This window comes from Protopterus annectens, chromosome 13.part0 (genome assembly GCF_019279795.1).
Source record: "Protopterus annectens isolate FY-2018-M chromosome 13.part0, PAN1.0, whole genome shotgun sequence".
Lineage (NCBI taxonomy): Eukaryota > Metazoa > Chordata > Ceratodontiformes > Protopteridae > Protopterus > Protopterus annectens.
The window spans coordinates 572,227,517-572,249,351 of record NC_056747.1 but is presented as its reverse complement, the minus strand read 5'-3'; the positions used below and the strand labels follow the sequence as shown (position 1 = coordinate 572,249,351).

At 40.3% G+C, this 21,835-nt stretch overlaps 1 protein-coding gene across 2 annotated transcripts in view; it reads left to right on the top strand.

Moving 5' to 3' along the window:
• GUSB (glucuronidase beta) overlaps positions 1–21,835 on the top strand; it is an 875,001-nt gene that overhangs the window by 133,325 nt on the left and 719,841 nt on the right. The window lies entirely within an intron of this gene.

Genomic DNA, 21,835 nt, shown 5'->3' with positions numbered 1-21,835 from the left:
AATTGCAATGGTACCCAAGGAGTGTATGGACTCAGCACAGTCACAGCGTAGAAACTTTGATCCCACTCATCCCTTGTCTTCAAAAGGAATTCCTGTGGTGAGCTCAAGCATGCCAGTCCAACAGAGGGTTGCCTTTCAACAAACCAAAAGCAAACCAAACCATCACCACGGACGCCTCAGACCGAGGTTGGGGAGCACACATGGAGGACAAATGTATCCAAGGGTTATGGTCTATGCAGGCTGGCCATAAATCTATGGGAACTTTGCTTGAAACTCAATATACAACTATAGTCCCAGTTCGTGCCAGGGAAAGACAATACACTGGCAGACAGCTTAAGCAGAACTACCATGGATGCACACGAATGGATGCTGCACCCAGACATCTTCTTACTCATAACACAATCATGGGGAAGGCCGGAGATAGACCTGTTCGCCTCACCCCACAATCATCAACTGGAGACTTTTTGCTCAAGGACATACCACCCACAAGCATGGAAGGTGGACTCTCTTTCTTTCAGCTGGAAAGCTCGAAAAGTCTATGCTTTCCCACCACTCCTATTACTGTCCAAGGTTTTACTGAAGATCAGGGCAGAACAGCCAAGAGTGATTCTGATAGCTCCAGACTGGCCAAGGCAGCACTGGTACCCACTGTTGAAGAGCATGTTGCAGACGAAACCTTGGCCTCTCCCCCTATGGCCACTTCTTCTGACACAGAACAACTTCAAGATCTTGCATCCCAACCTGAAAATCTTGCAGCTAACTGCCTGGAGAATACCATGACTCCTCCTCAGAATAGCTTATCCCAGAGAGTAAAGGACATTATTATGGAAGCTCGCCGTCCTTCCACAAGGAAGGCATACTCAGCAAAATGGAAAAGATTTCTCATTTGGAACACAACAAAAGGCCTAGATGTGACAGTGATGAGCATGGCACATATACTGGAATACTTAGCAGAATTGTTCCACAATGGCCTGTCTTATTCCTCCATTAAGATACATGCCTCAGCAATTTCAGCAGAATACAATGTAAATCCACCTGTCTTCTCGCATCCCCTCTTAAGACAATTTCTCAGAGGAATCAAAAACATCAATCCTCCAAGGAAACCACCTTTACCGACTTGGGACCTTAACTTTGTGCTGGAGAAACTAACACTTCCTCCCTTTGAACCAGCAGCATCGGCGGATCTACAGTTTTTGACTTGGAAAACTGCATTCCTTCTGGCCATAACTTCAGCAAGAACAGTATCTGAGTTACAAGCTTTAATGGCAGTGCAGCCATTTCTTATTTTTCATCAAGACAGAGTTTCATTGAGAACCAATCCTACTTTTATGCCGAAGGTGGTATCTAGGGTATCCTTGAACCAAGCAATTCACTTGCCTACATTCTTCCCAAATCCACAAAATAAAGGGGAGAAACTTCTACACACTCTGGATATACACAGACAATTACGCTACTATTTGGACAGAACTAAAAGTTACAGAAAGACTGACCAACTGTTTGTAGCATATGCTGCTGGGGCACAAGGAAAAGCAATTTCCAAACAGACAATTTCAAAATGGATAGGAAATTGCATTTGCTTTTGTTACTCCTTTCATGGAAAGACTGTTCCTGTAAACATTAGGCCTCATTCCACGAGAGCCACAGCCACCACTACAGCCTTCCTAAGAGGGGTGGCTACCAAGGACATCTTAGAAGCTGCTACATGGAGCTCCGTGCATACATTTGCCAAGCATTACAATTTACCTTTATACTCCAGATCCAGAGCAGGTTTTGCTACAGCAGTCCTGCAGGGTATCTTAACTGCACCATCATTTTCTTAGTACCTCCACCCCCAGATTGGCTATGGTATTCTTCCCATATGTTATGACTGCAGATGCATCCTTGAAGGACATAGTACAGTTTTGTACCTACCATAAATGTAGATGTCCGATAGGTATGCATCTGCAGTCAGGTTTACCCTCCCTCCTTCCCCTCTGTGGTATTCCTAGGGTGCTTACCCCTCCATTAGCTAGCTGGGGGAATCTGTTATGGTGTATTTGTTTGTATGCATATATATATATATATATATATATATATATATGTATATATTTTTGCAATATGTTTGGAATTTTTTGACATTTAATCCAAATTTAGCCTTCTTAGAGGGCACCTGGCATCTGGGGCAAGAAAAACTGTGGAAAATGGCGTCGGCTGATGCTTTTATACCCCAGGCGCTCTGACGTCAGGGAAAGAGCGACATCAGCCGAGGCCAGACCCAGACTTTGGAATCCGGCCGACTGAAGGGCTGCCTGAGGCAGGAGAGCCCATATGTTATGACTGCAGATGCATACCTATTGGACATCTACATTTATGGTAGGTACAAAACTGTACTTTCTGGCTCCAGTCATTGGTATCAGTGAGGCCTTTTTGTAGAATGTCTACATCAGTTGGAGACTCCAGTAATGGCTCCCAGTTTGCAGTCATCTGCGAACTTGGTCAGCCAGAGTCCCTTTGTGTTGGCTTGAACTTCAGAGAAGTAGATGCCAAACAGAGGAGGACCTAGGACCGATCCCTGTAGGACACCACTTGTACCTGGTCAGTAGTCAGATTTGTCCGCTATTTTCACAGTGTGGGTTCTATCAGTGAGCCAGTTGGCAACCCATCTTATGACATAGACTCACTAAACTAGGCATAAACCCCTGTCTATGATTCCTGAGTGAGGGATGGTGTCAAAGGCCTTGGCAAGATCTAGGTAGGCTGTATGAACTACTTTGCCCTCATCCACAGCTCTGGTGATAGGGGCTTCGAAGTAGTCTATCAAAAACAGAGTATGATCTACCTACCAATCATCAAACTGCATGTCCATCAGAGTTTGGAGCCCTAATTGTCCTTATTTCTAAGATGCATGATGATGCACTCCATAGCCTTACATATCAGACTCATCAGACTGAGTCAGTTCAGTTCCGGGTCTGTGTAGGCTCCCCCTTTTATGGAACAAAGAAGTCTATCAGATTGACAGGTATGATCTACCTTTTTCACAAATCCAACTGCATGGGGTCCAGAGTTTGGAGATTCCCCCCTGCCCGCCTCTAAGTATTGACTGATGATGCACTCCATAGCCTTAGCTATATCAGGACTCCTACTAGTGTGTCAGTTCCCCAGGTCTCGTAGTCTCTCCCCTTGTGTGTGGGATGAGCATAGCAGCATTATTGGTGCAGGGTAACAAAGCCTGAAATGAGGCTTTGATTGAACAGGGTACCATACCATCAACATAAAAAGTAGGGTTATAACTTTCTGATTGATCAACTTCTCTTTGAATGTTCTCTTTTAATAAAAGAATGTGTCCCTTTTGATTTACAAAACCTTTACCAGTGACTTTTTGCAGGGCTCACAGTTTGCCAAAAGCTAAACATTTTTCCCTTTAGACTCCTGCTAGAGCTAGCTCTTTAACACAGTTGAACAATAAACGAATTTGCTAAAAACTTCAGGGTCTACCAGTGACTTTTGCAGGGCTCACAGTTGCTGCCATGTGCTTGGACCCGTTTCAGGGTCTACCAGTGACTTTGCAGGGCTCACAGTTGCTGCATTGTTTGAGGACTTTTTAACCACGTGCTGCATACTATCAGCATGAGCACTAGAAGATACTGGAAGCATGCATCTCTCATTTGTAAGCATATCTGTCTGCTTTTCTGTAAGCTTATATAGCTGACAAATCTCAATGGCCTTATTCAAAGTTAATACTACACACAAGTCTGTCTTTTATAATCTCATCCCTTAAATCACCAAATCTGCATGTTTTAGCTTTGTTTCTCAAATCAGTAATATATGGTGCAAAAGTTTCAACAGACTTTTGAACCCTTGTGCAAAAGAAGTGCCTTTCCATTGTAATATTCGTTTGGGGGTTATGCATTTCTCTAAATTTACATTTTAAGCATTCAGGGTCCGTACAACTGTATGACAGTTTTCCCTCTCTCCTGCAAAGACAGCAGGTGTGTACACAAATGAATGGTCCCTTTCTATGGCTTCTGACCCAGCTAAGTTAAGCTGAATAAATGCCTTTGTATGGTCGTCTTTATCAGAAAATACAACCTGTATGAAAATATAGTACTCTTGCTCAAACATTCTCCAGTTGTCTGCAGTATTATTGTCAAACACAAGTGGACCTGGTTTTCGAAATTTATCTGCCATGCCAACAAATTTTGCCCAAACACACTGTAATAATGTGGCCCTTGTAATTGCAATCGAATAACCTAATATGTGTGTCTGTAATAACATTCAAATGCACAATAAACTTTTCGAAATACTGTATTTTGTGAAATATGCTTTGAAATGGCTATATTTTGCAGAATATCTGTACTGTAATACTGCACAAACATGCGAACACTTCATATTACTTCAGACAACTGTAATAACTTTGATTAATGCAAAAAAGTAGTGGTTAGCGAAACTATTTGCTCGTTTCCCTTGTTTAATACATTTTATACGATTTGGACTTTATTTCAAACATTTTCCGTAGTTATTTCAAATATTTCTGTTAGTATGTCACAGTCTCAGATATTTCTGTTACTTAGAAATTTGTTTAGAGTGTTCTGAATGCCTTGTTTCATATTTTGCAAATAAGAAATCATTTGAGCAAGTTTTAATACCTGAAATTCGTTTCTGACCAGTTTTGCGAGTTATACATGCAGTAGGGATGATTCACTCCTGTATATTCCTCCAATCTTAACTGAGTGCCTCTCTTGTCTCGAATCTGGATCCCATTCTGGCACTAATTCACTCGCCCCTCTCTAGTATAGATGACAAACAGGAGGAGCAGTTCGTTTATATGCCTAATTACATAGAAACACATCAGGATAGCAGCATTGCAAAATATAAATGGACACTGACAGACTACACAGACATACATGCTTACATCTCAACAGCTTACTACAAAATGGCAATCAGGCTCGCATGTGCTCAGTATTTATACACTTGTGCAAGCCCCTAGAAAGCTTCTTAAAGGCATACATACATATCGATCTACATTCCCATTTTAAGAAGCTGCCCTCGTGACACAGGAGGCCCACAAAAATTAGGGTTTTGAGATTCCTTCTCAAACAAACTCTTGCAGCATTCCTGAAGGGTAGCCTGACTGCTCTGCTCCGGAGGTGGTCGGGGAACGCTTGTCTTTGCACCCAGAAGCCTGGGCATCAATCACAAATGATACTTCAAAGGATTATATCTATAGGCAATTTCATTCTCTTTTTGCAAATTCTGCCAACCAAAAAGGAAAGATTCCCTGACATTCCACCCAGTCAGCAGGAGTTTAGCAGCCTTAGAAATTCAAAAGCTGCTGGACATGAGTCATCTAAGAGGTCACACCAGAGCGGATTTGGAACTCACTGAGGGTTCTTTTTAGTGCCAAAAAAGTCAGGGGACCAGAGACCAATTCTGGATCTCAGCAAACACAATCAGTTTGTAAAGAACTCCATGTTCCAGATGGTCATGGTTCAGGCCATTCTTATGAAAGGACAGCTAGATGTGCTTTGTCGATCTTCAGGATGCGTAATATCACATCAAAATAAACATATGCTCCTGAAGATGCCTGTGCTTTCAGCTGAGGGTCAGTCACTATCAGTTCAGAGCCCTTTGGTCTCACCATGGCCCTCTGAGTGTTCACCTAGTTTGTGGTAGTGGTAGAAGATCACCTGGCTGTTCAGATACAGAATGTTTCCATACCTAGACAGCTGGATGCTTACCACCCCAACCAGGCATCTTTTTAAAAGGCCAGGGACGATTTGCTACAACTTTGCCTCTCTTTAGGCATTACAATCAACTATGCCAAGTCTTATTTACTTCCTGTCAAAGTCTTGGAGTGTATAGCTGGCCACCTGGATACCACCAATCAACTAACCTTTCTTCCTTCAAACAGAATGCAATCTATAAGATGTCAAATGGCACAGATTCTTTCTCATCCCTCTCCCCCAGCACAACTGATTCTTCAAGCTTTAGGATGTACGGCAGCAGCTATAACCTTAGTCAGAATGGCTCAGTTTTATATGTGTGTTCTTCATTAGACTCTAGCTGTTCAGTGGTCAATTTTTCAACATCTACTATCCTCACTGATAAAAATCTCCTGGGTTTGCAGAAATTACCTGCTTTGGTGGTACAGTCCAGTGAACTTTGTCAGGTATGTCCCTTTATGTTTCCACCCCCAGTAGCTGCAGTGACCACAGATGCCTCCCAATTGGGATTGGGGGCATTTCATGGGAGCAATGGTCCAAGGCATGTGGTCCCCAGTAGAGTTCAGTCTGCACATCAGTGTCCTGGAGATGAGGGTGGTCCTCCTAAGATTGCAGGTCTTTCAGGACTCCCTTCCTCTGGGGACGAGAGCTTTCCAAACAGACAACACGTCTGTGGTTTGACACATCAACAAACAGGTGGGAACCCGGTCATACCCCTTTTGATGAGAAGCAGTGGGAGTGTGGCAGTGGGTAATCCCTTCCAACTGCTTTCTTATGGCAATGCACATCCCTGGTAAATCCTTCATACTAGCAGACAAACTCAGCATGTCTATTTTTATGCCTCAGAAGTGGTCTCTCAGTCATTTAGTGGCAGAGGGGATTTTCCACAGATGGGGTCAACCTTGCTGTTTGCTTCACCCCATAACAACAAATACAGCAGGTTCTTTGCCCTGATCTCCCCTCCTGGGGAGTCCCTGAGAGATGCTGTAGTCCACGCTTGGCCCTCCTATCTTCGTTATGCTTATCCCCCATTCCTTTTATCCCCAAATTTCTTCATAAAACAGTTTGGTTGAAGAGCAAGGTTGTCCTCATTGCCCCCTTTGGGCCTTGTAAAGTGTGGTTTCCCTTCCTTTGGTCTCATCTTCTGTGTCCACCTTGGACACTGGACGCCAGTCCAGAGCTGATCTCTCATCCCATGGGAATGGTGCATACAGACGTAAGTTTCAAATTAACCACATGGTTTATCCAGTTCTTTTTGTAGTTGTCCTATGCTTACCTCCCTAGTTCACCATGTATGACTGTCATCCCAAAAAGCGTCCATCTGGAAGATTTACAAGAGTAAATGGAAAAGGTTTTCATGTTGGGCCCATCAAAGAAATGTGGCTCCCTTTAATGCTCCTATTCCTGCTGTCTTGGATTTCCTAGCATCTGTTTTTCAAGACTGAGCAAGTTTTCTTCCATCAAAGTCCAGCCAGCAGCCATCTTGAATTATCATACTGGAGAGCAAACTTCTCCTCTGGCTTCATCTAAATTATGTAAAGCTTTCCTTGAAGGTACTTTTTTGTTTAGACCTACAGTTAAAGACCCCCCCCCCTTGGGATCCAACACTTTTACTGCAAAGTTCAACTCCCATTCCCTTTGAGACATCTGCCAAATCAGACGTGAAGTTTCTTTCTTTGAAAATGGCCTTTCAAGTGGCGGTTATCTCATCAGAGTAAGTGTCTGAACTCCAAGCACTGTCCTTAAAATTTCCTTATTTGATTTTCCATAAAAATAGGGTTACCTTCTGAACTATTCCTTCTTTTCTGTCCAAAGTAGTCTCAGAAGCAAACATCACCAGGCCATCGTTTACCTGTTGTTTTGCCCAGCTTCTCCAACAAGGGTGAATACATGCTTTATCTTTTAGATGTGCATAGACAGCTCCTTTTTATCTCCATAGAACAAAAGACCACAGAAAAATAGAGTAGTTGTTTCTATTGCCTCCAGCAAATTTGGAAAACCGGTTTCCAAAGTTATATTAGCAAAGTGGTTAACAAATTACATATCATTTGTGTACAGTCAGAGAGGTATTTACTTCCCCAGACCTCCTAAGGCTCATTACACTAGATCCATAGCTACTACTTCTACCTTTTGGTCTAGAGCTTCCATTGATGACATTTGTGTTGCAGCCACTTGGTCCGATGCTCATACTTTTCTTGCTCATTACAATTTGGATTTGATTTCCAGAAACAGGGCTGCCTTTGGTTCTGTGGTACTCCAGAATATCCTTCCATTTGGGGCACCCAAATCCACATAGCTGAGGACTCTGTCCCATCAGTTGAGGAATGAATGAAAATGATATCAGACGTAAAAGTTATGTACTTACCATAACTATGCATCTGTTTTGTCCATTTTCATTCTTCTTTAACTTCTTTCCCTCCTTCCTCGTTCCCTTTTCCTCAGGGAGTGACCTTATAGTGAATGAGGAACCTTTGTTCTGGATTTGAGCCCCTTTCTTTCCTATTGGCTTTCCTTTTATATTGGCTTGTAATTAGCTCTCTTACTTTTGGTGCAGCAAGCTCTATCTGATTTATTACAAGCTTGTGGGGGATTATGGGTAAAGGGAGGAGCTCAAGAGTCAGATCCCAGAGTCTAAGTAAATGTGGCAGAGCTGGATATAATTTTAGATTCAAGACCATCAGTTGAGGAAGAATGAAAATGGACAATACAGATGCATAGTTATGGTGACTACATAACTTTTATTTATTGTACAATATTTTATATGCCCTATTTATCTTTTTTTAAAAGTAAACTCTGTTCTAGATTCAAATAAAAAACTCTATCAGAGCAGGGCTTCTCTTTATCTTTCTCTTTGCCTATACTCTGATGTCAGTCCCTGGTAGGGAATGCTGTGTCTAGTCTGCAGTCCAAATTCCTTCTTGGCCTAATCCTATTCTGTTACCTTTCCCTCTGTAGTTATTTGCTTCCAATACATTGGTTCCTTTGCCAGTTTTCTCCAGTAAATTCCAGCCCTCTCTTGCCTATTCTCTGTAACCCTGCTTGCAGTCATCCCTATCAGTAAAATCTCCTTTCTCTATTCTTGTGTTGGCTTTGTTCTTAGAATACTTTCTGCTACTTTATGAATATAATATTCTGTATGGCTGTTGCACTGTGGCTCAGCAGATAGCATGGTCACCTCACAGCAAGAGATTCTCCTGTTTGCTTTTTGTGCAGAGTTTGCATGTCCTCCCTGTGCTCGTGTGGGTTTCATGTGGGTGCTTCGGTTTCCTCACATATTCCAAAGACATGCAGCAGGTGGACTGGACACACTGAATTAGCCATAGGTGTAAGTGTGCATGTGAGTGTGTCGTGTGAAAGAACAGCCATGGCTGGGCTAGCCATCCAGAGTTGTGAACCCTGGCACTAGATGATTGTCACTGTTGAAGTGACACCCTGACCCCATGTGCAAAAATGGGAAAAGGGGGTTGTGGTCGATGGATTCTTTATGGCTGTTGATATTCTCCTTAAGGATCTACCTCCAAAGTCTCAATGTAGTTCTTGAATTTTCCTGCTCCTTCATCATCACCATCCCTGTCTACTTTCAATTATAACTTTCTGCTCGTGTTATGTATGTGAGCTTTAATTTTGTAGCGCTAAAATATCTAAATCCGGTATTCCTAAACCACCTTGTTCTATTGGAAGGGTGAACTTATCCCACTTAACTCTTGCCCTCTTCCTATCCCAGGTAAATTCCTTCAGCTCTGTAAATTATTGTCCTTGACCTCTCCTCTGGATGATTAAAAATGTGTGTCCTATATATATAAAACCCAAAGGGACTAAAAACATTTTCACTGCTTGCATCGTACTATCCATATCTGTAAACATGAGCTTCCATTTTTTTCAGTTTTTGTATTGCCTTTTGTTTACTTTCTTCCCTGATGTCATTAGCTATCATTACAGAATATTTTTTGAGCCATACTCTTTAACACTTCATCTTATTGTGTCGTCATAAATAAGGGTATTGCTGGAACAATTAATGTGTAGGTACATAATTTACGTTTATAGCCTTTATTTTGTCTTCATTAATTCTATATCCCCAAAAGACTTGAAACGGTCCCAAAATGTTCCACAACACTGAGATGCTCTTTTCTAGATGCATCAGATACAAAATAATATAATCTGCAGACAAAGCAAACTTTTCTTGATTACCACACCCATTATATCCTTGAATTTCTGAGTCCCTTATTTTCTTTGCCAGTGGCTGTAAATATAAAGCAAGTAACAAAGGAAAAAAGAGGCCATCCCTGCCTGGTTCTTCTGTTAAGACGTAACTTACAAGAGAGGAACCCACCCACTTTAATTTTTGCCTCCAATCCTTCATATATTGTCCTAATTAACCTTATTGTACCAGGGAATGCAAGTTGATTCCATTGGCCTTCTTGTAAAATCCTAGCTAACTCTGTTGAATGCTTTCTCTTCATTAAGACCTACCAGCAACAGAGATATTTTCTTACCTTCTGCTTCCATCTGGATCATCATTGTTCTATTAATGTTACCCTCCACAAAACCACATTGATCCAGTTCTATTAGTTTTGGCAAAACCTTTGCCATTCTTTTAGCTAATATAGATGTAAATATTTTATAATCCTGGTTTAAAATTGAAATGAGTCTATATGAAGCTTGGTCTGATGAGTCTTTACCATCTTTAGGTATTACATCTTTCTTCCAAGATATTGGTGCTTCCATCCTTTTAAAATACTGTTAAACAAAACTTCTAGATCTTTATCACTTTCTTCCCTTGTAACATCCCAACTTCCTCAGAAATACCATCTGCTCTTGGAGGCTTTCCTTCAGATTGATTATACATCACTGCCTTTATCTCATCTCCTCCTATTTTAACTGTTAATTGTTGAGCCCCATCTGCCTCTACCATTGTCAATTAGTATTTCCATTTCTGCTCTCGATTCCACATTCCTCTGTTTTATACAAATGTTGTAGAACATTTCTGAAATATCTGTAATACCTCAACAGGATCTCTGGTTATTTTTTTCTTTTTTCAGGCTGCCTAAGTTTGACAACAGCCCTTTATTCTTTCTGTTGCCTAAGTTGTGCTAAGGTTTTGTCCTCTGGAGTTATTGTCAAAAAATAGTTGCCTACCAGCAAACTTTCTAAACTCGTGCAGCTTATCTAGATTCTCCCTTATTTCCTATTTAGCACTGTGCAGTTGTGCCTGTTATTGTTCTGTGAGATTCCCCTTATTTTGCAATACTTTAACCTTTGTCAGCCCCTATGAATAATTCCTGTTACTACTTAATTATATTTGTTTCTATTTTATTTTTAAGCAATTTAAACTCCATTTTCATTTATCCCACTTACTAGCTATAACTTCTGAAAAAAAAATCTATATTCCCTAATAACTCACATATAATTTCCACTACCCATTCCTTAAATTTTCTCATTTTAGCAGGAGGGGAAAGTGCCAGTGTCTCATTTTTACTTCTTTACCCTGCATTTTTATCTTAGTTTATATTGGTACATGATCTGAAATCAATATTCAGTGTGTGTCAAAGTTTTCAATTAAATGCACATGGTCCTGTAAAATAAAATTTATGTCTAGTATAGCCCAGTTATTGTACTTTTGTGAATAATATGTAAATTCTCTGGGCTGCTACTACTGAATTCACATCTTCCACACCAAATATTTTCAAAAGGTTCTTCAGAAATCTATCTTGTTTTGTTATATTTTCCCGTCTAGTTCCCCCAGATACATCCTCACTGTTGCAAATCAAGTTCTTTTCCCACCTATAAGTAATGTTCCCTGCTGAAAGCTGATTATTTCTCACAAAATTTTGTTAAGCTCCATAATAGTCGTTTTTAGTGGAATATAAGTACATGTCATTATAATCCTACTCGCTTACTAATAGTGCCTTACTACCACAAATCTACCATTATTATTTTTCCCTCTTCTATCACAACTGCTGCTCCTCTATCAATTAGTCTCATTTTAGTCCTTTTCCTTTGTCCTTGACATTCTGCCTAATATCCATTCTGAAATCATTTCTTTATCCAATTCACATGCTCATTCCTTTCTAAATGCATCCGCTGCAGAATTATTTTCATTCTGCATTTTTTAATAAAATTCAATATTCTTTCTTTTTGTCTATACCTGTAAGGCCATTTATGTTCCAAGATAATATTAATAGCATAGCCATTATGATAAGTTATTCTCACTGGTTATACATGACAGTTTTTTTAATGTGTATTTCTATCTTATGCATTACATGCATGCACTAATATTTGACAGGTTGATCTTTTATACAGTTGATCTGATGTCAATTTTCATTCAATCCTCAACAGTTGGGTTCGGATCTGATCCTTGGATCCGACTCAGCCATTATTTTAGCTCATCGCCACTAATAAAACTCTTGAGCTCCTCCCTTACCCATAATGCACCTTCCCCTAACATACCTCTGATCTCGTTTGCTGCTCTCGCATGTGGACATGGTCACTGTGAGCTCTTGAGTTTGTTAGCTGTTGTTTGGGAGATAAGTATATTTTTTTCCTGTTTCTTGTTATTCTTTTGCTAATAACTTTGTTTTTTATCATATTTATACCTCCCTTTTTGTACATTGTTTGTGTATTTCTCCTTACCATAGTTGGTAAGTTTCTTTTCCTTTACTTATTTGGCACATTTTGTGTATTCTGCAATACCATTGTTGGTATTTTTTCTATCCTTGGATTTTAAAAAAAAAATTCTTATTGCTGTCTTTTTACTTTATTTTATAGGGTATGTCTGAAAACGGTCCATCTGGATTCAGAAAGTGTCAGGAATGCTGACACAATTTACCACTTTATGAAACATATGCCTTATGTATGTACTGCATAGGCCCAAAACACCTGCAAGCAGACATCTGTAAAGCTTTCTGTCTGTGTGCTATAGCAGATAAAAAGGACAAGCTTGTTTTGAAAGGGCTGTTGCCCACTTCTTTTTCAGAAGGTCTGTCTGGGGCTCAACCCCCAAACAAAAACTCAAGAAGCAAATCTACTAAGCCTCCTGGTTCTTCTGGATCCTCGACTCCCTCGTCAGATCTGACCATGGAACCACCAAGGAAGAAACACAAGAAGACTGCTCCTACCCAGTTTGCATTGGATGGTAAAATGGCTTCTTCGGATCCCAGTCTGTCAGATCTGAAGCCTTTACCAAGAACATCTTGTTCTCCCTCAGTAGATCCTGTACCATTTCAAGTATCTTCCCCTTCCAGAAGTCCGATGGGCACTCTAGATCACCATGAATAACTTCATCTCATTCTTCTACAAGTCTGACTGAGGCTAATGTGGACAGAATGATGAGGAAGTTTCCCTCGCCACAGATACAGATGGGAGTTCTTCTGCTCCTACCCCTTCTGGCCAGGAAGCCCTTGTTGGTACTACACCACCGATCTGGGCTCCTTCTCCAATCCAACCTATTGTTTCAGAGCCATTCGATCCAAGTCTTCGGTGACCATCTGGTTTGGATCTGGAGATCATAGTATATTTGGCTCTGAGGCTTTCTGTTAGTGCACCAGCTCTGACAGTTTCAGATCTGGAAGATTTTCAGAGCCGAAGCATCCCTGTCAGATCTGAGGCATTAGAATAGACTCTGAAGTTGTCAGAGCTGTCTCTATCCCTTGGAGCTTCAGCATTGGATAGCTTGGCTCCAGCCTCTGCCTCAGGTTGATTGCCTTTGGGGCAGGGGGAGCCGATAGGTCTGAAGCTTGGCTTCTCAGCACTGTCAACTTCCTTCTTCTCGGAACATTCTGCCTTTGAGGTGGTGGAGATAGTGTTTTCTGATTCTGCAGGACAGATGGTTCCTCTTCCCTTTGCATCTCCCCTCTGAATCCCACATGTCTCTGCATCTTGTGCCCCATCATTCTTCTCCATAAGGACAGCCAGCCCAAAGTCTCCAGGCTACCCAGCATGGTATTATTATTTCTTCCTATACTTCCCCAAAACACCCCACCAAAGAAGTCCTTAGGAACAGGAAATGCAAGAGGAGACACTTGGACTCCCCTCAGGAGTCTGTCACTGAAGATACAGATTTCAGTGACTGAGAAGGGTCCCCATGAGCTCCACCCAAAGACGTCTCATTTGGAGACATCTTAGAGATCCTGAAGCAGAAGGGTGGTTGATCCACTGATAACCCTTCCAAAGAGGAATCTGTATTCCTGGATACCTTTGAGTCTGGCCGATCTACCTCCTGGGTGACTCTGCCCACCAATGAGCTGATTCACTTGATCTCTAAGTGGGTGTAGAAGGAACCAGATACAGCCAAGCCAATCCCTCAGAGACCGGACCGGATTTTGGCACCACTTGCAGGAAAGGAATTTTGGAGCAAGGGAGTTCCCATGGATTCCATAGTCACGCTGGCAGCCGACTAGAAAGAACTCGTGGAACAGAGTTCTTCTGTCCATCCCCATAACAGGGAATCTAGGAGGATGGATGGGTTTGGGAAGTGTGTGTATGCCTCATCGACATTTTCTCTCAAATAATTAAATTATTTGGCACAATTCATGAGATTACAGAGGGATCTGATTAAAGAACTTTCAAACTCTCTCTGGGACCAGTACTTCTGAGGCTCAGTCTTCTGTGGCCTTGCAGTTGGCTGCCCTTCAGTCAATCACTAACTTGTCCATGAGGCGTATTTCCCATGTGGCTGAAGGTACCTCTAGGGTGGTGGGTTCAGGCATGCTGGATGTATCTGTGACTTTGTGGAGCCCTTGAATTCTTCTTTACTTTTGATGGAAGCTCTTTGTTCTGCCCTAAAGTTAAGGACATGCTCTCCAGGTGAGAGCAAGATGGAAAACCCTTTCTGCAGTGGGCATGTGTTTTGATTCATCAATGGGTTTTTTCCAGGAATCAACAAGGTGGTCAGAAAATGTGGTTCAGGAAGTCCCAGGGTCCTTTCTAAGATCCACGTGAAGATAGTTCCTCAAGGGGCAGAGGGGGGAACTCTAAAATGGAAGATGCCACCCACAAGACAGAGGAAGCCCGTAGAACCAGGTTTCCAGAGATTCCTTCTCCAACAGAGACCCCACAGTGCTCCTGAAAGGAGGCCCAATTGTCAGTCTATAGAGGCAATCGGGTTTATCCCTGCACCAGAGAGCCTGGCTGGACATTACAAAAGGTACTTGGGTACAGAGGATTATTTCCAGAGATTATTTAATTCTCTTTATCCTTCCACCTCCATGTATGCAAAATTTTCGATGTTCCTCCAAGTCGGGAAAGCAGTAGCACTAGAAATACAAAAGCTGCTAAAAAAAAGCATCATTCGAGAGGTCGCACCAGACCAGATAGAATCCAGAACACACTCTCAAGATTTTTTTTTAGTGCCAAAGAAGACAAGGGACTAGGGACCAATTTTGGATCTCAGCAGTCTGAACAAATCAGTTCAGCACAGCAAGTTCTGAATGGGCATAGTTCAGTCCATTCTGCCCTTTTTGTGTTGAGATGATTGGATGCACTCGATAGACCTTCAGGATACATATGATGTGTACTGTCACATAAAAATGAACAGACAGTCCAGAAGGTTTTTACATTTCTGACTGGGAGCCAGTCATTACCAGTTCAGAGCACTGCCCTTTGGCCTCACCACAGCCCCCGGGATGTTTGGCAAATGCATGGCAGTAGTAGCAGCATAGTAGAGACTGCAGGGATTCTGAATGTTTCTGTACTTGGACGACTGCTCATTACCTCCCTGACAAGTCATCTACTGATAAGAACTTGAGACAGGGTACTTCAAACTTGCTCCAGTTTAGGGATCACCATAAATTGCAACAAATCTCAGCAAGAACCAACTCAGACATTGGAGTTCATAGGAGCGATTTTCAACACATTGTCAGTGACAGCTTCTCTTCCTCTTTCAAAAGTACAGACTATCAGATTCCAGGTAAGAAAAATTATTCACAATTCCACACTCCCAGCCTGATTGGTCCTACAAGCACTGGGATCAGTGTCTGTGGCTATAGTTCTAGTTCCCTTAGCAAGATTTCACATGAGAATCCTTCAATGGATGTTGGCAACACAATGGCCTGTTCTTTATCAATGCATGTCCGCCCAGATAAGAATTACCCAGGCATGCCGAAGATACCTTTGGTGAAGTATTCAGTCAGATCAGTTTCTGCAAAGCCGTCCCTTCATTCTCCCTCAACTCAAGGCCATAATGATCACGGACGCTTCTCAGTTTGGGGGGGGGGCACTTTCTGTGGAAAACAGTCCAAGGTACTTTGTACCCCGAGGAGGCCAACGTGCATATCAATGTCCTAGAAATAAGAGCAGTGCTTTTAGCATTGCAGACCTTTCAAGATGGTCTCCCTTTTAGGACAATTACGATGCAGTCTGACCAATATGTCAGTGATTTGGTACTTCAACAAACAAGGAGGAACCAGGTCTTGTGCCGAGAAGCTCTGAGTGTGGCAGTGGGCGATCTCATCTAACCGATTTTTGATAAGAATGCACAATTTGGGGAGGTGCAGTGTAATAGCAGACAAATTGAGCAGGTCCATTCTACTACCTCACAAGTGGTCTCTCAACAAGAAGGTGACAGAAATGATTTTTCACCACTGGGGTCAGCCGGGTCTATATCAGCTTAATGAAAGCTGATAACTTTGAATGCTAGTTGATTGACCTCTAAAGGTCGAACAACCAAAATAGCGAAGACATGAAACAGCGATTTTTTTTTTTTTTTTTTTTTTTTTTTTTCCCCCCGGGGAAAAATCACTGGGCCATTGTTGACAGTTTGCCATTTCCTCCACTGTGGTGCAATCTCGGAGTTGTATATTTAAGTAGGGGGGGTAGGGGTGGGGCAAAGCCCCCCACTTTTGTTTTTTTTTTTTTTTTTTTTGCGGAGCAGTAATTTTTTTTCCCCTTGGGGAAAAAAAATCACTGTTCTTTGACTTTGCTATTTTGGTTGTTTGACCTTTAGTGGTCGATCAATAGCGTTAGATATTCTCAGCTTTCGATAAGCTGAAATAGACCCAGGCCAGCTTTGCTGTGACCTCTTTGCGTCTCCCCCAAACAAGCGCAGCAGCTTCTTTGCTCTAATCACCTCACCAGGGGAATCGGCAAGAGATGTTCTTCTGCACGATTGGCCCCCCAGTTTCCTCTGTGCATATACCCTGACTCCCTTGATCACCAAATGTCTGCAGAAAGCTTTCTGGTTGAAGAGCAAAATCATCCTCATTGCACCTTACTGGCCTTGACAGATTTTGTTCCCCTTTCTTTGGCCTCATCTAGTCTACCAACCTAGGATTCTGGATCCGATTCCAGATCTCTTGTCTCACCAGATGGACATGATTCACCTGGATATCTCAAACCTAAAGATGACAGCATGGTTTCTCCACTTCCATTAATAGCTAGACAACATATGCGGAAGTAAATGGAAAAGGTTTGTTTTTTGAGCCTACTGAGACATATTGACCCCTTTTCAGCTCCTATACATAGTGTCCTTGAATTTTTGGCAACAATTTTTAACAAAGGAGCAATTTACTCAACTGTTAGAGTTCAGTTAGCTGCCATCTCTAATTTTCACATAGGAATTGAAAACTCTACCCTGGTTTCATCAAAACTTTGTAAGGCCTTCTTGAAAGGTACCCTTATTTTGAGACCTCCTTATAAGTATTTAACTTTCCCATGGAACTTAAATTTAGTACTTCAGACCTTTAATTCATTACTCTTTTGAACCAGCAGCAAAGTGTAATTTAATATTTCTGATTTGGAAGACTATATTTTTGGTAACCATCACCTCTGCTAAAAGGATGTCAGAACTCCAAGCATGGTCTTCTAAACCTCCCTACTTGATTTTTCTTAAGGTTAGGGTGGCATTACGAACCAGTCCTTCTTTCCTTCCTAAGGAGGTGTTAGAAGCTGACCTCAACCAATCCATTAATGTGCCAATTTTCTTTCCAGATTTTACATACAAAGGTGAATATGTATTGCACTTGCTGGACATTCACAGACCATTACGTTTCTATTTACACAGAACAAAGAACATCAGAAAAATAGATAAATTATTCATTTCCTTTGTGGATTCTCAGTTGGGTATGCCAGTTACAAAGGTAACTCTAGCTAGATGGCTTACGGATTGCATATTCTGCGACTACAACAAGTTGGGTTTGGCTTTAACAAAACCTTTAAGAGCCCATTCGACCAGGTCCATGGTAACATCTTCAGTATTTATATCTAGGACCTCCATGGACGACATACATGCAGCTGCAACTTGAGCTAATCCTTATACCTTTATTACTCATTACAAATTGGATCTGGTTTTGAGGGGAAGAACAGACTTTGGCTCAACTGTGCTCAGGAATATCCTTCTTTAGAGTCCACCTGGGTTATTAGGTAGCTGGGGACTCTGTCCCAGCTGTTGAGGAATGAATGAAAATTGACAACATCAGATAAAGTAGTTATGTACTCGCCATAATGTTCCATCTGTGTTGTCCATTTTCATTCTTCCTCAACTCCCCTCCCAACGAATGACTTTTGGAAGAGCAAAATCTTAAAAGGACACCACTGTTCCTTAAGCTGAGTTTCATATATTGATTTCTTCTACCAGAATAGTTATAATAATGTTTCTTGGATGATAAAAACCAGCAAACAAGACCGGAGGTATGTTAAGGGATGGTGCATTATGAGTAAGAGAGAAACTTCATAGTTTTGCTGTGGCTGCAAGCTAAAATAATAGCCAAGTCGGATCCGGAGGTCTGATCCGAACCCAACTGTTGAAGAATGAAAATGGACAACACAGATGGAACGTTATAGTGAGGACATAACTTCTTTTTTCGTGTCCTTTCCATTTAAACATATGTCATATTTTTCAAGACTTTTTATTTTAATGAAAACCCTCACAAAAATATTTTCAGAACACTAGAATTTTTTGAGGTACAAGGTTAACAAATCAAAACGAGCTAAACCTATTGAAGATACCTCTCACAGAGGGAAGCATTGCCCGTAGAGAAAAGAAGTTGATTTAGAAGCCGATAGTAAGAAATGATTGGGAAAAGGATGTTAATGGACAGTTGTGGATAATAAACATTATTCATTCATTAAGGGGATTGAAGAATATACTGCCAGTAATAAACGGCTTTTGTGCATATCTTACTTGGTTGAGAGGATGTAAGATGGTCTGACATTAGGCAAGCAGTAGCAAGAATGAAGGGCAGAATAAAACATTACAAAGTAATAGTTATATTTCCAGACCATAATGACACTTGTACTCATCTAGTATTTGAAATGATATGATTGAAATAAATAAGCTTTATGAAATTCTTGGTACCCAAATAATACCACTGTATGCTCCCCTTTGTCTGCATTTTGAGGCAGTGAATTGACGGAGACTAGAGCGATAAGAAAAAGTCCCTTATATCTTTGGAAAAAATTTAAAGGGAACTACCAATACTTCCTAAAGACAAAACATTTTCTAGGATGTATTGTGAATAAGATTTCATGTTCAAAGCTAACAAGTATGGCTAAACATTTTAGAAGTTCCACTAATTCAGTTATAAAGCAATAGGAAAATAGACTTTGTCATTATCTAATGCAAAGAGCATAAATGACCTAAGTCATGAATTAGACACTTTTTTTTTGTTATCTGAGAATATTGATACTGGCATTGTCGCATAAACATGGTTCCATGACAAATGCAGTATAGTTAACATTTGTAGATACATGGCCTACCCTAATTGTAGAAGAAATAAAACCCTGGTGAAGTGTTTATTTAGTTCAAAACATCATATCCACCAGACTGATAAACAGTAAAGTGTCTAAAATCAGTGTCATCAGTATTAGATTTGGTAATCAAAATATATCTGTAGTTAGATTTTGTAGTAGCAGTTCTTAACAAAAATGCAAAATGACCCATTTGTTTCCAGAATTCTCCGTGTATCGGACATCCATCATCTATGTTTGCTTCAAATATAAATGCCCTACTGTGTCACAAAAAAATGATAGTTCTTTTACAAATGATGACAAATTCCTATAGTTAAATGAAATGGGTATGATTCAGCACATGGATTTCCCTACTAGACAAGACAACCTCTATAATGTAGTCTTTAACATTCATAATATTAAAGGTTCTCTTTAGGCCAATATGAGGCTTTATGGAAGATTAAATTGAAATATGACCTGAAATGTTGTAGATATCACCCTGACAATTGTACATTCTTAATTACCAGACAAAATATTATGAATTATCACACTTGATTGGCAGAATGGGATGTTTTAAATAAGGACACAAGTGATTGTTGAGAATACTTTTACAGTACCCTAAATAATAATCCTATTCAGGAATTTGTCCCATTTAACTATAAAGGACTATTCTTCTCTTGAAGAATATTCCATGGTGGAAAAAAAAACTGAAGACATTGTCTAGGAAAAAAGAAAGCTTTATGGCAGGTAAATAAATATTTCCTTCATTATACTAATGCAAAAATACAAAGAAGTTAATAAGCTGTTTAAGTTTGAAACTCTGAGGACAGAGAGAGAGTTTACAAATTGAAATTACCAATGTTCTCACAAAATAATAGTTTCCTAACATGTTAGGAGCTTTTTATCTGACCTCACCACCATATTAAATTGAAAATGCAAAATGTAATCACTGACACAACAATAGTCATAAAGTTGTTTGCAGATTTCTTATCAAAGTATGTAAGTAGCAGTCACAACCATTTACTTAATTAATTTGCTTTGACTGAAAAATGTCCTGTTGTCTATAAAGAATGGATAGGTGATGCATTAAATAAAGTTAGTATAACCTTCTTCAACAGGTCCATATGGTTTGATGGGTTATTATTTTTATACCAAATTAAAGATCGTATCTCCTCCTACTTGCTTTGCATGGTCCAGATTAACTTATTTGTATGGTTTTGTACCTTTTTATGGAAGTCTGCATATACTCTTCCAATATTTGAGTGGTGATGCAGGTCTAATCAAAGATTCTTGGTCAGTTAAGTTTGACTTGTATACTTGACAGATGTTTTGAAAAGGTTCTTAAAACCTGGGTGGGCAAAAGTAATCCTTCAATCACAATGTATCCAGCATTGTAAGAAAGCCTTTTTTTCATTGTACAGCTCATTAGTAAGGCTGTGGCATCCAGGTCAAGGGAGAGGATCATTCTACTATATTCAACACCTTTTAGGCTTATCATTGAGTATAATACCCCCTTCGACATGTACCTGTCCAAACTCTTGATAGAACTTGAACCTCCACAGCATTATCTCATCAAGAAATTCAAAGTCCTAAATCATAAAAACTACACTGATCACCTCAAAGCATTGTCCCTATTATCTGTATAATACAAGCTGCTGAGGGGGGGACCTCTGCCTCGCATACAGAGTGCCTCAACAGATCATATCCTCTCAGACCTAATGCACATCCACAAATCAAATGGTGACATAACCTCTTAACATCTTCTGCAACATAAATGGATCGTTTTAGAAGGACAGATATGTTTTTCAGAGAATCCCATTTCTTATCCACATAAAACAAAGTACTTCTCTTACTCTATTAAAACTTAATCTGGACAAATGGATGGTAAATCACAAATTCATCCCAGGAGTAGTACTCTTGTCCTTTATGGAAATGGGAAACATGAAAATGTTACACCTGCTCTGAGTTATTTGTATCTAAATTGTACGGGAAAAAAATGCTTGGGAATACATGGCCAGGCTTTTAAAGATCTACATGGGACAGTAGTCTAGTAAGTACTTATGAACCAATCTATTGTAAAATGTTACTAACAAAGCCATAACTTGAAGTGAGTTTTGTCATGGAAGATCCACTTTATCCTTTCTTATACATTTTTATGCATCAGCTGTTGATACATTGGAAATCTTTGCAACAATGTAGATCATATACTTGGACTTAAATCAATTAGAGTACCCCATTTAACAATTATTGAGACATTAAAATATGTGTGTTTTTGGTAAAATGGTAGCTGAACAAGAGAACTTTTCAGATGATTATTAAACACTGTTAGATGTAAGTGTTTGAGTCTAGAGGGGAGTTCCTCAGCTGATAGTATTTATACTTTTCATCTATGGAGTCTCTATGGAGTCTTTATGGCCATTATGCCAACATTAATGTGTTGGTGGTAAATTGTAGAGATTATGCAAAAATGTTGA